We start from the raw sequence: 17,551 nt of genomic DNA, 5'->3' as shown, positions 1-17,551 counted from the left end.
CAGAACTCCTCCCCCAATGCCCCTCCCATTCCCCCTCTTACAGAACTCCTCCCCCAATGCCCCTCCCATTCCCCCTCTTACAGAACTCCTCCTCCAATTCCCTTTCCCCTTCCCCACCCTGAACACACCTAATCTCATTGGACAGATTGATTCTTACTTATTCTTGTCTTCCTACCTGGTGAGGATGGGAGGCTAGAACCCAGGGGTATGTGGTTTGGTTAAGTTCCTGTCTTAAGAAATCCAAACTCATGCTCCATTGTTAACTTCCAGCTTGTGGTCCTAGGTGTGGTTTGTAATTGGTGTGTCCAGAAAGCTTGTATATTACATCATCGCAGTACTGCAGATAAAGTCCTGTGGTCAGTACCAACTACATTACGCTGTTAAATAAAGATAAGTGGTTACAAAGAAAAACCTTGAATGTCAAAGAAAGGTGTGATTATTTGTTACTTAAATTGTGAAGATAACATACTAAGAAGCACTTTGAAAACATCTATCAAAAATACGAATTACTATTGTAATTCATCTTTAACAGCTTATAATAACTAACTGCCTGTTTGCTTCCCCCCCCCACCCCCGCCTCCCCCTTTCAACAGGTCTCACTATGTAGCCCTGTTTGCCTAAAACTAACTATACAGTCCAACAAGCTGGTCTCAAACTCAGAGATCCACCTTCCTCTGACTCTAGAATACTGGGATTAAAGGCAAAAAGCCCAGCACTCAGATGTATGCTTCATCATTTATAGCAAATAACTTTCTCTGAACCCAGACAACTCAAAGTCTCTAGCTCCTTGTTCCCACTCCCCCTCCAACATCCCCAACTTCATTACATCACTTAGAACAAGAGTATTATATTTTCTTTTTGTTTATTTGTTTGAGCTTTTGTTTATATCCCAAATACTGCCCCTCCTGTTCCCCTCTTTAGGGTATCTCTATGTAGCCCTAGCTCTCTGGGAACTCAATACATAGACCAGGCTGGTTTCCATCTCACAGACTGCCTCTGCCTTCCAAGCGAGCGCTGGGATTAAAAGAGGGTACCGCTGTTCCCCACCAAGAGTACTATAGTTCCAAGAAAAATTCTTTGTCTCTTCTGAGAATACAAGATTTAGTCTTTAGGTTTCGCCTGTGAGCTTAAAATACCGACTACTGAAAAATAGAAATAACCTGTAGTTATTTGCAATTAAATTTGGACTTTTTTGGCTTATAAAAGGAACAGTTGTCTAATTGCAAATTTAATATCTCCCCATTCTTCCTCATTGTGACAAACTTGAAAATCTTAGGGACACTCAAGGAGGAAGTAAAAATTTCCACAAAAATAACCACAGTGAATAATTTTGACACATTTCTTCTTACTTGGGTATACATATGTGTTACATACTTATATTGTGATCAACATGTGTGATCTCCTTCCTAGTGTGTGTCCACTTCATATTACAGTGTGGCTATCTTAAAATATGATTAAACAGGTTTTAAAATAATGTGTTTTAATCACTACTATGTGAGTATATTGCTGTAGCTTAATTATTTTTAACAATAACTTATTCTGAACATTTTTCCATTTCTAACTCTCATCATGATAGACAGTGCTAAAAAATAAACTTGCTAAAAAATAAACTTGCAAGCAGAGCTGTGCATTCGTGTGGTCACTCCCTTATACTTACTCCTGAGCATGGATCTCAAAGGTTAGAAACAGCACTTCACATATTGCCTAATTGCATTTCAGGAAGGTCATGCTTATATCCTTGGTTCGTTTTTCTATTTGAATCTTAACAATTTTATGCTGCATGTTTTATTAGGAATGTGGCAAAGATTCAGGAGAAAGATAAAGCTCATTTTTAACTGTTGAGCTGTACACCGCCTCTCTTTACCTTCTCCATTTTCCTCGTTTTTCTTTCTGATCCCTACCTTCTCCTCTCTCTCTCTCTCTCTCTCTCTCTCTCTCTCTCTCTCTCTCTCTCTCTCTCTCCTCTCTCCTCTCTCATTTTGAATCCTGTTTGAACTGTCCATGTCGTATCATCCCTGTGGAGCTTAGAGATAACTGGATGTGTCCTTTTTCTTTTTTTCATTCTGCCACGTGGGTTCTGGGGTGGATCAGGTGGTCAAGCTAAGTGATGGATGCCTTTACTGGTTGAACTAGTTCACTAGTCTGTATTTTCTAGTCATAAAGAGAGAGGTGGGGCCTATGGTTGTGAAATGAGGTCCAGTTGGGAGAACACAGGTTAACGGATGTACCTAAGAACACTGATGGAAATACATTGTTTTAAAGATGAGAAATGTAGACTATTGAGGGAGAAAGTTATAAAAAGAGCAACCAGTTAGAGTGTAGAGAGGGAGGAGGAAATGAGCAAAAGGTACAGTAGGCTACAGTCTGGGAACACCATAGGATGGAAAGGTGAGAACCACTGTCTCTCCAGAGGCTTGGCTAACAGGGACAGGCAAGGATGGTTTTTAGCCTCTGCTGTGCTATGCAGCTCATGCCTGCTGGGTTCTGTCTTCCCACAAAATCTGTGGATCATCCTTGCAAAATCATCAGCAAACTTCAAGGTCTGTTGCCGATGGTGAGTTGTGCTTGGGTCTGCAACTGCGCAGAGAGGAGCCTTAAATGAGGGGTCTCTAAACAAAAAGAGGTTAAGAGTATTATCGGACCTAAATTCACAATACAATCCTGGTGCATTTTAAGTGAGTGTTTTCCCATCTTGGCTACTTAATGTTTTGAGACAGTCACAGAACTTTATAAAGTACCTAGGACATGGAAAGAGGGAAGTCTGGGGTGCCCTGGGTCACACAGTGAGGTCTAGCCCAGCCTGGTGACATAATGAGGCATTCAGAAAGAAAGGGAAGGAGGGAAGAAAGAAATACCAGATGCTTCTAACCTGGCATAAAAAGTTAATTGGTTGACTAGAGAGAGGTATGTGTGCTCGTGTGTGATTGTTGAAGTAATCCCAGGCTGCCACCTCTCTCTTCTTTCAGGGTCTCTTTATGTCAGTGGCTACAGTTAACAGTAGACCATGAGAGGATTAAAGACCTCTAATGTCTAGGATAAAGTGAAGATCTAGATTGATTTTTTTTCTAACATTGCTATCAGAAGTTTGTTTCTTCTGTAAAATATATGATTCATAATTCATAATGTAACATGAATTTTAAATATTTATTTTTCCATTAGGATACAATGCTAAATGCTTAAAAAGTCATTTCTAATATTTACTAATTTCTTCCCACTCTGGGGATTTCTAAACAGAAATACACATTCTCTATAATGGAATGAAAAGAGAAGATAGTGGGGTGGTAGTGGCGAACGCCTTGAATCCCAGCACTTCGGAGGCAGAGGCAGGCAGATTTTTGTGAATGTGAGGCCAGCCTGGTCTACAGAGTGAGTTCCAAGACAGCCAGGACTACAAAGAGAAATCCTGTCTTGAAAACACACAGATACACATACACACAGGGGTGAGGGGATAAAATATATAAAACTCTTATCTGGCTGGAAAATTATCAAGGAAAAGTTTATGAAACAGAATTAGAGGTCTTATTAAAGATATCTAAGGCATTCAGCAGAAAGTAAGGCATACCCAAGTGCGAGTGTGGGCTCTTCAAGAGAGTCATCAAAATGTTTATAATATAAAATGCAATGCCTAGCTAGCAGCTAGATATGGAATACAAAAGACAGTGTAACTGATCTCTGTAATGTCAAGGATGTCTAAGGAGACTACTTTCCCAGACATACAGAAGGTCTCTTCATCTCATTATCATAACATAGAAAACAACTTACCTGACCAAATAACCAATATATCATGTGTATGATGCTATAGACAGGAAACTAAAACTCTATCGATGAGCCCAAGTCTGTGGTGCTTCTGTTTGTCTATTCACTGTATTTTTTTGCCTCCTGGACCATCAAGTAAAGTTTTCAAGGCATTTGTCAATAGCCTGAGACTTTATAGAAGTTTGTTTTTTACAAGCATCTTGCATTTTTCAGAGTTTATTTTTGAGTTAAGCAGATCCATGATGCGTTTCTTCTTCCGGGTTGGGGATTGAAGCCAGGCCCTCACACAAGCTAAATAAATGCTGTGCCTGTTGGTATCAGGACCCCCGAAACCTGTGACATCACATAGGTGGGACTCGCACACCTGTTGCCAGGGCAACAGCCACCATATTCCCAAAATCCACTTGACTCACCTCCCACCTTTACCTGTGATTACGTTATCATCCATATATAAAGAAAGGCCCCTCTGATCTCCCCTTCTCTCTTCCCCCCTTCTCTTTCTGCCACCACCTTGCCCCTCTCTCTCCCAATAAACCTAACATGAAACTGTTTGGCCTGGAGTGGTCCTTCTGAAGCCATGCAATGATCAAGATCATAACAGTACCAATGCAATATATGCTTTAAACTCACCATGACTTGAAGTCTCTTCACTCATAGGCTGTCTTGCGACGTAACGGTATCAGTCCTTCATTCTTGGGAAAGTCAGAAAGCCAAACACTCTAAGAAAGATTGTTCTGCATGTGAAGAGAGACTCAGTGCTTTAGATAATACTGTGGTCTCCTTCAACTGGACGTGATAGTCTTACACTGGTGTAACTGTGAGGGGACTTCTGTGTTCAGGGCTTTGGGAGAAAACAGGATAGGAAGCAGAGTGGTCTTGTTATACTGAGAATGCAAAGCTGCGGGAGTTTTCCAGTTACAATGTAAGTACATTTGGTGATAGAGAAGATGGCAAACTCCCGTTCCCAGCTTTTGATGCTGTATTTTTGAAACAAAAAGGAGCCAAAACTCTTCCCAGCTTTCTTGGGATGTTACCACGCAATGATGTCAGCCTGGATAGGTACGGTGCCTGTTCTTCTTATAAAGGATTCTTAGAAAAGGTTTTATAGTTGCTTGAGTGTTCTATTAGAGGGAGAATGGAAATTTTAGGTAAGGTGCATGTGCTGTTAACAATGGGTCCTAACTGTACACTATATTTCACAGTAACTTTTATCCCAGATCATCTTGTCCCTGGGACAAAGGTCAGGTTAGACTGAGGCTGTGTTGGCCCTAGCATGAAGGAACTGGAAAACATCTACTGAGCTTGGATAAAAATAGTGAGCAGAGTTAGGAAAACAAGTCAATTCAAGCTGGATCTCTCTCTCTCTCTCTCTCTCTCTCTCTCTCTCTCTCTCTCTCTCTCTCTCTGTGTGTGTGTGTGTGTGTGTGTGTGTGTGTGGTGTTTGGATGTGGTTTTACTTCTAATAGGAACAATTATTCTCAAAAGAAATATTGTATTTTTAAAAAGATAATTTGGGTATCTGCAGGTCTTAGGTTTCTTAGTATCTAGTGAATACTTTTAATATTTATGGTAAAGGACTCTATTTCCTTACTTATGATCTTTAACAGTAGAAAAGGATTTAGTCATTCAAAAGTATGGATTTATGGCATATGGCATATGGGACTGTAGCAGTTTACAAAAATGCTGACATTTAAATTTGGTGGTGTGTGTGTTGGGGGGGAGTCAAGTCTTCCTTGGTGGCCCATGACATTGAGCATCTCAGATGAAAGAGCTACTTACTGTGTCTCAGAAGTCTGATGATGACTGAAGCATAGAAAGCAATTGTACAGATGCTTCCCGCACATTTAAGTTGGGAAGTTCTGAAGCATAAGGCTCCCCTTTCAGGCTCCTAGATCCCTCTGGAATCTTTGCCCATGTGTCTGCTCCACCTTCTTTCTTTACTGTGCTGACCTCTTTCCTGAAACAGATTTTTGCCCTCATAGCTTCGTCTTAGCTGTGGCCTGCTCTCTTGTTCTTTTGGTAGATGTCCTGTGTGTCTATTGCTGCTGTACTGCTAGCTGGTTCCATCCTTGGATCTTCTGGTTCTAAATTCCTAAACTACTAGGCTCCATTCAGCTTTCTGAGTCCGATCATATGTCATAATTAGCTTAAGAATGAGCTGCTTTTGAGTCCAGTGACCAAAGAAGTCAGGGTAGATGGGTCTAGGATATGTTCCTATGCACTGTAAGTGCATCTAATACTTAAATACCATATGAGAAAATGGGGTACAAGTAGAAATAATTAGGAAAATAAGTCAATATGTTAGCAAGAGTTTTCTCTGGCTAATGATACTATAAACATTTCTTTTATCCCATCCTGGTGGTTTGAAAAGAAATGCACCCCCTGACCCCAAAGGCCATAGGCTTAATGCTTGGTCACTAGGGAGTGGCACTATTAAGAAGTGTGGCCTTGTTGGAGGAAGTGTGTCAACTAGGGGTGGGCTTTGAAGTTTCAAGTACTTAAGCCAGGGCTAGTCTGTCTGTCTGTCTCTGCCTCTGTCTCTGTCTCTGTCTCTGTCTGTCTCTGTCTCTGTGTCTCTGTCTGTCTGTGTCTGTCTGTCTGTCTGTCTGTCTGTCTCTCTCGCTCACTCGCTCTCTTGCTGCCTGATGATTCTGATGTAGAACCCTCAGCTACCTCTCCACTACCATATCTGTCGCATACCACCATGCTTGTCACCATGACAATAAAGGAGTAAACATCTGAACTATGAGTCAGACCCAGTTAAAGGTTTTCCATTATAAGAGTTGGCATGGACATGGTATGGTGTCTCTTTACAGCAGTAGAACATTGACTAAAACATTCATTATGATGTTTTCCCCCCAGTAGAAACACTTTTTAATTATTTTTTGTTTGTTCATTTGTTTAGTGTGTGGAGATGTTTGTGTTGGGATGTATGTATATGGCAGTGCCCACAAGGTGAGGTGTTGCGTCCTCTCAGAACTGAAGTCATAGGAGGTTGTTAATTACCCTACATGGTTTCTGGGAACCAAACTCAGGTCTTCTACAAGAGCAGTATATACTCTTAGCCACTGAGCTATTTCTTCAGCCCAATATAGACACAGTTTATAATGACAAACATAATGTACTTGAAAATGTTTGCTTATTTGGTTGTTTTAAAGTACAGCAATGTTAGGGCTGAGGATGTAGCTCAGTGCTTGCCCAGTGTGCACAAAACCTTAGGTCTGATCCCCAGTTCTAAAAGAGAAAGAATGACAGTGTTTTAGCCAAACGGCCTTATAATTCAGTAATACCTTGATTTATAACATTCAATGCTGGCTCAAAGTCACAGAGTAAGGCAGTGACTACAATGCTTCCCCTGGCTCCTATTCTAGAACAAGGGTGGCCTTCAGGGGTAGGGCCTCACCTGAGCCACATAAATAAAGGCTTCCAACTGCAAGTCGGAGCCTGTTGATTGCAGATCTCACAAGGTTCAGTCTAACTGCAAATTGCTGTAAAGCCTTCAAACTTGGGATCTTGTTAAAATCATACCCTGTTGACTTGAAACAGGCTCCAATTCCCCAGGTTTCATCAATCCGTCACTTTGCTGTGAATTACATTTCATGAAGGGCTTTTGCTTACACACTGAACATTGCTAGCTCTGCTTCCTTTTCTATACAGACAGTAGAGATGCCAAGGAATGAGGGGATCTCCAGACATGGAGTCCGATCTCATTCAATCTAGCATTTCCTCTGTACTTACCAGCTTTTGCTTCAGTTCTTTCCTTCTGGTATGTTCCCCTTGAGGGATAAACATGATCTTAAGAAGAAAAGAAAAGCCTCAGGTTAAGGTCAAGTTGAGTCTGGAAGAAGCATAAAATCAGATCTACCCTATGGAAGATAAGAGAAAAACTACTTCAAAGACTGAAGATTTCATTCAGCAGGCTTCAAACTGAAATGAAAAGCCCTCCTAGGCAGAGAAAGGAGCCTGTGTAGTTTGAATCTAGTCTAGCTTAACCTGGAGGAAATGAAAATGTGGGGTGGGGGGTATGCTTAGTCAGTTAGTTGTAGGGATCAAAATACATACAGATCCAAAGGACCTATGGTGTGTGCACAGGGAATCAGATAGAAATTCTCTGGCTTGATCTTTAAGCTTATTTAGTATTTAGTATTTATGTTGAATATTTTATGCACTAATATGGTTTGCCATTAAATCTCTCCACATGGCTCCAGTCCTTAGTGAGAGCTTAAAACTTCATCCCAAAACAGACAAAAATTCTAAATATAAACACAGAGATGTGCTAAACTCAGATGCAAACAAATTTCCCATACAAATGAGCAATGGCTATTGGGAGAAAACATGCTAGCTTTGAAGTGTTAATTTCAAGTTTAATGTGTATGGTCGAGACAACTAATATAGGAAAAAATACATCTGGAAAAATCCTCCTGGATATAAGTATTCCATGTTGATCAAATGATATTGTGAGAGGAATGTGACCCAAGTAGCGAAGAGGAGCCGATGCTTACTGGAGGCTGTGTGAGAAAGAACATGTAAAAATAGTTTTCAAATCTTTCAAAGAGACTCATGGAGTTTGGAGGCCTTCATATACAACAAAGAGATTTACAGGAAGCAGAAGGTAGGGGGAGCATCATAAAGACCGACCGAGCTATCAATCCCCAGCGGGCTGAGTCCCTTATGAGATGCTGTATTCTCTTGTGTCAAGAGTCTAAGCACAGGTTAATATGCTGAATGATGGGAAAGTTTCTCTTAAGACTAATGATACAAACCACCGTATTCAAACCGTAAATGGCCCTTACTATTTTATACCATCTTTTGTAAGAACTTTGCAATGACACTGCCTTTGTTATTTCAAGATAGATATAGAGAAAATTAGCATATTAAAATGACTTGATATAGTTTGTTTGTTTCTGGTTTTGGAACTCACTACATAGCCTAACTTGGCCTGCAGCTTGGAATCCTCCCTCAGCCTGACAAATGCTAAGACTATTGGTAGGAACCACCGGAGCCAACTCTACCGCATTGTTCAGATGCACTGTGGAGATGCACAGAATCCCAGGGATTCAGCTATATATGCAGAATTATGCATTCTTAAGGCTAAAATGAACTTGAATCTTTATTTAATATTCCCCATTTTCTAAAGCTTTGATATCATTAGATGAAAGCCAAGTATATGTTGATGAACTGTCTAATGCTTTAGTTACTTTCACAGGATACCCTTTTATGTTGTCAGCTAAGAACAAAATGGCTTATTACATTCTTTTTAAGGGTAGTAGAGACAAACAAACAAGTTGTGTGTGTGTGTGTGTGTGTGTGTGTGTGTGTGTGTTAGAAGTATCTTCCTGTATTCTTTGTACACCTAGAGGGTTTATTCTGAACTTATACCTAAGATCTCTCTTTATCTCATTAGTTGATGAAATTGATGAAGTTCTGAAGAAATCTCAGATAATTACAGGCTCTTTGATCTAGAGCGTTTCATGGTGCCTGCATTAAGCACAATGATTTGGGGGTAAAAAAAAACAAGTGAGAGGTTACTTTGAAAGTGCTTCCGTGGTACCCAACTGGCTCTTTGAGCTTCTTTGAGATGAAGCAACTGAAAAGTTAGGCTCCAGTGCTGATTATTCCCTGCCATCTAGGGTCTTAGATGCTTTCTTGTAATTTTTCTTTAACAAGTTACATCAAGTAGTTTGTAAAGTATATTAAAGAGCAACCACTAATGTTACATGCAGTTTGCTAAAAGTGCCACAAGGCCATGTGTGTGTGCTTGAAGGTCCCTGGGATGGAGCCGGAGGGGTGTGGAGTAGCACTTTAGTAGCAGAAACGTGATTTTTTTCTTAAAGGAAAGAAACATCGTTTAAACTCTACACCCTGCTCCATGGAGCACAGCCAGACTTCTTAGCAAACCAGCCACATCTTCCCTGTTGCTTTTCCTTAGAGAGGACTGTCTAATAAATCTATATTCTGAGAACCCCACTGAGAGAGTCACATTCTTAAGGAAGATTCACATGCATTTTCTGAATATTCACTACCATGACAGGTAGGATAGTCTAATAGCATGTGAACTTTATTACATAATACTGTGTTATATAATAACTAATTGCTGTTTGAGGAGTTTTGGGTTTTATTACAGTTATTTATGTGTTTGTGTGTGTGTGTGTGTGTGTGTGTGTGTGTGTGTATGTGTGTGCACGCATGCGCACGCACATGCCTATAGGAAGGTCAGAGGATAATTTCTGGGAATCAGTCTCTCCCAAGGATCAAATTCAAGTCATCAGACTTGGTGGCAAGTGCTTTTACCCATTGAGTCATCTTGGTGGTCCCAACAAAAATCAAACAAATGGGGTGGGTGGAAACCAATAAGACAAAAACATACTAAAAACAAAGCAAAAAGGTTCACAAAAATACCATTTTCTTCATTTTGTGTTGAACAACTACTCTTGGCTATGGAGCCTGCCCTAGAGTATGGGTGACATACCCAGTGACATGCCATTGGAGAAAACTGATTTTCCATTGGTCAGCAGCTATGGATTGCAGATAGCTTCTTGGTTAGGAGTGGGACCCCCTAACCACACCCACTTCTCAGCAACAGGACAATACTTATATATGTTATCAAGCATGGAGAAGTCAAACTGATACCTAACTAGATGTAGGGGTGATCCTATTGATTAGCATTCATGACACTGGAAGGCATTCTGCATGCTACCAGAGAAGAAAGGTAATCAATATCACCCTGCTACAGAAACTGTGACTTACAACATAGACCTGCCTGCAAGGAATATTGGTGCAATAGTGGTATAACTGTTATAGGAGTAACCAATTACTAGGCTTCTTGTTGTTGTTTTATTTTAATTTGAGGTATACTACATAGGATGGAATCCATACCTTATATTACTAACATGGCCAAGACCCTGAGACTAGATAGAACACAGGCCTAGGTAAGAACCTAATGTTACTATTCTGATAAAGGAATATAGCAAGAAAATGATTTCTACCAGACATATTGCTATACCCATAGATCAGTGTATCACTCAACACACACAGGAAGCTTCTTTTTATAGTATACAGAAATTAACATAGATAACAACAACTGGACAGTTTATAGAGAGTGCACTCAGTCCTGAATGGGATGTCTTCATCAAACCCAGAGAGAAAAATAATAAGAATCAGAGGTGATGGATGACTCCACAGACAGAGTATCTTCTAAACACAACAGGATTGATACACACATGAAACTCACAAACACTGTGGCGACATGTATAAGACCTGCACAGGTTCAAGCCAGACAGGGCTCCAACTATTCTTAAGAGAGGTATCAGCCCTGAAACAGAAGCCAATCTGGGTTATATCATATCCTATTACCAACTATACAACAGCTATAGGAAATCAAATGGAGGCATAATTACAACAGTAAATCACAGTGATCTCTGGTCTTATACTCTCATAAAATACAGGAGAGGCCCTTGTCATAGTGGTCTTTGTATATTAGTAGAAATAAAATATTCTGTCTTTTATGGTTTGAGGAATCCTGAAAAAAAAAATCATGAATGTGTCTTTGTAGTCTTGGGGATTCTTAGGCAGTGTTAGCTGGAATATTCATGCCAAATGGTTTTACTGAAGTTCTTTCTAGATAGTTCTTTTGCCTGATGATACTGAGAAGAACGCCTTCTGTCTTTCCGACTGCCCATCAGGCCTATCACAGGACTGTGACTTGGCCTATAGCATCAAGAACTCACAGTGATTTGCTATTGCATCGGTGCAATATTTACCTTCCATGTCAAAAATGAGCCTGGTGCCAAGGATGGTAGAACAAACTCTTTATTTCAACACTAGGGAGGCAAAGGCAGGAGGATCTCTATTAGTTCAAAGTCAGACTGCTCTACACAGTGAGCTCCAGGTTTGGTAGGCGCATAGTGAGACCCTATCTCAGAAGTAGATAGAGAGGAGGGAGAGGCAGAGGGAGAGGGGGGTGGAGATGGAGAGGGACAGGGACAGGGAGAGGGAGAGCCAAGAGTAATAGCAAACTTAAAGGGACCTAAGGTAGGATAAGAAGGCCGATGGAAGTGAGTCTCCAAGCCTGATTCTTCTTTTGGAGTAAAATGAAGCATGCCTAGAAGGGATGCCTTCCCAAATTTCCCCAGTCCAGAGCCATTGCTTGATCATACAGCATGCTGCAACCTTGTCTCCTTGTCACACATGTCTGAGAGTCAACCAAGAGAACTATAAACCAAACACAGCTCATACATGTGCCAGATTATGATTGTTAAGTTCATGGATAGAGAAACAGTGATGCTACTTCACATCAGCATGAAGAGCATCTCAGATACCTACAAGATCAGTACAGGTACCCAGATAAAGGTTCTTAACCACTTCTATAGCTTGACATCATTGCCCTTTTATATTTTTCTTAAGTTATATTCCTAACAATAAGACATCAGTTATATCAAAACTTTTCCTTTCGTTAATATAGATATTCTTCATATAGCATCATCAAAATAAAATTTGCATGTATGAGAAAATAAAACCATCCCATAGACATCAAAATAAACATGTTTCTCCAAAACGGTGAGCTCTAGGGGAGAAACATGTACTTGTTTGAGCAGCTCTGACTGTTCTTGTACCTTTTTGGCATGGATCCGTGTAAGCACCTACAAATAAAATGTACATTCTCATTAAAGCAATGATATGGTTAAGGGCTTCCAATCATCAGAAGATAGCCTAGAGCTAACACATGATAAACTAAGGTGAGCTTTACCAAGTGTTCAGAGTATCAGTATTGAGTAGACAAGCTCTCCTAGCGTCAATAACCTTCAACAAACACCACCTGCTTAGCTTATCTAATGATTAATCTAAGAAGGACACTGATAATGGACAACACTTGGAAGCACCAACCAATAGATGACAGACATTAACTATGGTGTTACCTTTGAACTCAGACCAAGCATGGCCACAGGCCAGTGAGAGGCAACTGGGTGCTGCCACATCAGAGCTACTCCCATCAGACCAGTTCAGTGTTTCCTTGGGGTTCTGGCCAAGCAGAGCCTAGTGCCAGAGGTACCTTGGCTGTGGGCTCACCTTGCTAAGCATGCCAACTCCATTTGTTTGTCTCATCTCCTAGGTCCTCACACCTTGCAGCCTTCCTCACTATTCACCCAGATGATGTCTTCTCCCAGGGTCTTCTATTTCCTGAGACAACCTGAACACTCTTATTGAGGATAAAGAGCATCAAACACCTCAAAACCAAAACGAGATGATGGCATGTCACCCCTCAAATCTGTCTTTTAATTTTTTTGTTTGGTTTGATGGCTACATCTGGCCCAGATTGGAATGGGGTTTCTGCCAACATGTGACATACTGGTTTGCTCTAGCTAAATTTTTCTGTTAGGCAGTGAGCTCTGCTGGGGCCTAACTCGGGTTGCCAGATACTTTCTTCCAGACAAAATCTGTCATTACTGAAGTGTTTGCCTCATTGTATGAGACCAAGAAATGCTTGTCATGATTCAAAGGTAAAGTGGGTTTTCCAAGGACAGCAACAATATAGGCATCTCAGACACTTACAGAGGACAGGCCTTAGAGTCGCTGGCAACATTTCAGTTTGAGGCAAACTTGAGAAAAAGTGCTTTTCAACATGTTATATTGTAAGCCAAGAAGGCATCACATTCCATAGACTAAACAGGTCTTTATTACTCTTCTGATGTGTGAATTGGATATATGTAATTGGTAGAGAGCAACAGGCTCATCTCAGTAATAGCTATTAAATTGTTCTAGCACATCTAGCAGCAAAATCAGTTAATTCTAGTTTTATTTTATCAACCGTTTCAAAAATACCTTCTTTTGAGGACCTGTGCTAAAGCTGTGTATGTAGCCACGATTGCCATTGCTAAAACTGCAATGTCAACAAACAAAATGGCTTTCTCTTACAAGAGCTTCCACTTCACCTTAAGAGGGGCCTAGCGAAATCTCCGTAAAAGGGCATCGGGTCACAAGAGAGTTAACATCATCTCATTCATCAGACCAATTATAAAAAGCTATATTCAGATATACCTCATGATTACCTACGAAAATCAGAGTGTCCAAGAGGAACTGTGTTTACTACAGTTCAATATTGGGAAGTATGCTTTATTTGAAGAAATATCTGGGGACTAAGTTCTGGAGGTGGCATGATTTAACACACTGGTCCATGTATTCCAATGTGTTGGCATTATCTGAAGAGATGATCGTAGGGCCAGCACCCAGGGCTACTGGTGGTGGTAGTACATGCCTTTAATCCCAGCAGTGGGAGGCAGAGGCCAGTCTCAGCCTACTCTACAGAACTAGTTTCATGACAGCTAAGGCTACACAAAAAAAGCCTGTCTGGGCATGGAAGAAGATAGATAGGTAGATAGATGATAGGTAGATAGGTAGATAGATAGATAGATAGATAGATAGATAGATAGATAGATAGATAGATGATAGATGTATGTATGTATAGGTAATAGATAGATAGATGATAGATACATAGATAGATACATAGATAGATACATAGATAGATAGATAAGGAAAGGAGGGATTAGACTTGTGTCCTCTGTCTGTCTGTCTGTGCGTGTGTGGTAAAACCTTGTAACCTACTTTCACAGCATGTGGCCAGATTGTTTTGATGCCAACTCCATAAAACTTAATTTTAAACTAAGGAAAGAACATGAGCATAACAAACAGAACTCAAATCTTGATTTCACCCAATTGTTGGTTTCATTTGGCTAGTTATTGCTAGTCAATAGTCTCTCTGAGTCTGTCTCCTCCTCTGTGAAATGAGGATGGTGGATTTCATCAAGAATATAAAAATGAGACTCGGAGGCAGCTCTCAGTCCACAATTAATGCATGAACATATAATTCATTATTCAGGCTGGAAAACTTTTAACTAAAAAGAGATATTGTTGATAATTATGTTCAAGTATCATATATAAACACAAGGTTATAAACTCACCTTAATTATTGGGTATGTAAAAACAATAATAAAATCCACATGCTTGTGCTGCATAAATACTCTGCATGAGTCTAAGACTGAGAAAATATTTGTAGCTGCCTTTGTAAAAACTGTAAAGTCATTTTTGGCAAGCTTATTGCATCTGGCTACTGCCTTTAAATGTGTTTTACTATGTTCTCAATGCCTAGTGCCATGTGTAGAACATTTCTAGGTCCCTCAAAAATAATCTTGTTCCTCTTTAATCCAAATATTCCTAAATTTTTTAAAAATTAAAATGTTTTTAAAAAGAAATAGTTCCCATTTTCTGTTGTGTCTGAAAGTTCCAAAAAGCACCAAAAATGATGAGGATCATAGACCAGTCCTGTCCAAATTCTTCATTTTCTCTCTCCATGAATTCCTGAGTTCAGGTCAACTGAGGCCTTCATTTACCCAAGGATGCTCTTGACCCTGAGCAAAGGGTTGGTTGGTATTTGCTTTCCCCAGGCTTCATCCTTGCTGTCACCAAATACTTAAGTAGCCATAATACGAGACTGAAACTAGAGATTTGTAGCTTTTTCATTTTATTGAAACTCGAACAGTTGAATGCACAGAGAAAATGAAATATCAAAAACCAGTAAATTAAATATTTTATTGTGGAGGTTTGTTTTAGCAAAAGACTAAAAGAAAATCTATGTGTGTAGGGTAGGCCTTTCTAAATGTGCAGGGTTGCTGTTCTCAAAGTGTCCTTACACCCCTTGGGTTGCTAAGGTCAAAACTCTTCACCTAGAAACACGAAGGCCGCGTTTCATTTTTTTGTTGTGTTGGCATTTGCGCAGACAGCACAAAGGGGGCAGTGGGCGGGATGGTGGGCAGAAATTAAGGCACCAACTGGAACTGTAAGTAATCATTAGATTCTTTGCCACCAGGCAGTCTTGTTTACTTTTAAAGGCCAGTTTTACTTCAGAGACTGTCCTTGAGGAAACAGAGCACGTGACTAGTTTCACTTGGTCCTGACCAAGTTTCTGTCTCACCGTCTTCTGAGTATGAAGTACCTCTAATGCGCATGTGCTCGGGCTGTCTCCAGAGAGCACACAGCACAGCATGTTGTTTTAGTTGCAAGTGGAACTGTTACAGACTGACATTCTTCAAAAAGAAATAACTGACAGGCACACTGTATTTCTTAGGAATCAGTTATTTGGCAGATATACAAAACAGTGAAGTGAAGTGCAGCGCTTCAAGGAAAACAGTGGAATGGCCCATATTCATTGCCAATGGTAGAATTTGAGCTTTCAAGAGAAAACTGGCATTTTGGATTCCTTATCTTTGCCCCATGAACTTTGTAAGACTCTGAAAATGTTGGGGAACACTGGTGGTGGTATTTGAGTGTAATTTTATGTTACAAGACAATGCAATGTACCAACATTTAGGAAACGTACCTAGCCGAGAGCTTATTTTCAGAATGATTAACAAAAATCAGGCATGGATAAATAATCCATTCAAAACTTAGGATTAAAACAGAAGATTTTTTTTTTATTTATTTATATGCGAATTTCTCCATTCCCAGTTTCCCCTCCAAAAAACAAAAAAACAAACAAAAACAAACCCCTGTTGCCTCCCCCCTCCCCATGCCTGCCACCCCGCCCTCTCCCACTTAATGTGATAAAAATAGAAGTTTATTGATGTGCTTTCAGATTCTATATTGTAACTAAACTTTAAAAATTACTACCATATTGAGTTTTTGTTTGACCAGAGAACAGTAATCACAGTGATATGGGAAGATAATTTTTGTTGTTTTGTTTTGGGCTTTTTTGTTTGTTTGTCTCTTGGTTAGGGTTTTATTGCTGTGAAGAGACACCACAACCAAGGCAGCTCTTATAGAAGAAAACATTTAGTTTTAGAGGTTTAGCCCATCCATTATCATCACTGTGGGGAGCATGGCAGCATGCAGGCAGGCATGGTGCTGGAGGGGCTAAGAGCTCCTTGATCCAAAGGGAGCCAGGAGGACACTCTTCCACACTGGGCGGAGTCTGAGCATAGAAGACCAAAGCCTGCCCCTCCCACCCACCACAGTGACACACTTCCTCCAACAAGGCCACACCTCCTAGAAGTGCTACTCCCTATGGGCCAAGCATTCAAACACCTGAGTCTAAGGAGGCCATACCTATTCAAACCACCAGTTTTTCGTTTGTTTGTTTTTTCCAAACAGGGTTTCTCTGTGTAGCTCTAGCTGTCGTGGAACTTACTATAGACCAGGCTGGCCTAGAACTCAGAAATCCTCCTGCCTATGCCTGTGCTGGAGTTAAAGGCATGGGCCACAACTTGATGTTTTATTACAACACTCTTCACCTGATCAAAGGCAGATCTGTATCAGACCAGATCTCCTGTATAACTTAACTAAAAGAATATTGTATAACAAATTGAATGCACAAGTAAATATGAGATTCCTAGTGTTTTTAATTAGGCAAAAATCAAACAGATTTATAAATTTTATAAAGTAATGCCATTTTTCTTTACTATATTTTTTATCTTTGAAAATATGGTTAATTTAATTTTCATAAAATATTTTGGGGAGAGCTGCCATCTTCTCTCCGGTGAGTTCCTAAGCCGAGAGCAGCCAGCCAGGAGGCACAGGCCCCACGAGTCCAGGGGAGACGCAGGGCGGCAGAGACAGGATCCTCTCAGCTTCCAAGTGACAGAGGTGGAACAGTGACCTTAGCTGCCCCCTTCCCTGCAAGTGGAGGGCCTGCCTCCAGGGACTGCCTTGACCCGGAGTCTCCAGTGAGAACCACCATGTTCTCTCCTGTGAGTTTCTAAGACCAGAGCAGCCAGCTGGGAGGCACAGGCCCCACGAATCTCAGGGG

At 40.5% G+C, this 17,551-nt stretch overlaps 1 protein-coding gene and 1 long non-coding RNA gene across 5 annotated transcripts in view; one reads left to right on the top strand and one right to left on the bottom strand.

Annotated features, from left to right (window-relative positions):
* The window catches only part of LOC116067915, a 7,291-nt gene extending 1,468 nt beyond the window's left edge, over positions 1-5,823 (bottom strand). Inside the window, exons 1-4 of one of the 3 annotated variants that reach the window (XR_004109341.1) lie at positions 5,536-5,823; positions 4,387-4,448; positions 3,763-4,089; positions 176-377 (exon numbers count right to left, since the gene is read on the bottom strand). This is a non-coding gene — a long non-coding RNA (uncharacterized LOC116067915). Of the gene's footprint in view, positions 1-175; positions 378-3,762; positions 4,090-4,386; positions 4,496-5,535 lie in introns of those variants that run through there. The other 2 variants (XR_004109340.1, XR_004109339.1) reach the window with 2 other exon arrangements.
* Positions 1-17,551, top strand: part of Rasgef1b (RasGEF domain family member 1B) — a 525,564-nt gene that overhangs the window by 380,767 nt on the left and 127,246 nt on the right. The window lies entirely within an intron of this gene.

Source organism: Mastomys coucha, unplaced genomic scaffold (genome assembly GCF_008632895.1).
Source record: "Mastomys coucha isolate ucsf_1 unplaced genomic scaffold, UCSF_Mcou_1 pScaffold22, whole genome shotgun sequence".
NCBI classification, from domain to species: domain Eukaryota; kingdom Metazoa; phylum Chordata; class Mammalia; order Rodentia; family Muridae; genus Mastomys; species Mastomys coucha.
This window is presented reverse-complemented; position numbering and strand designations above follow the sequence as displayed.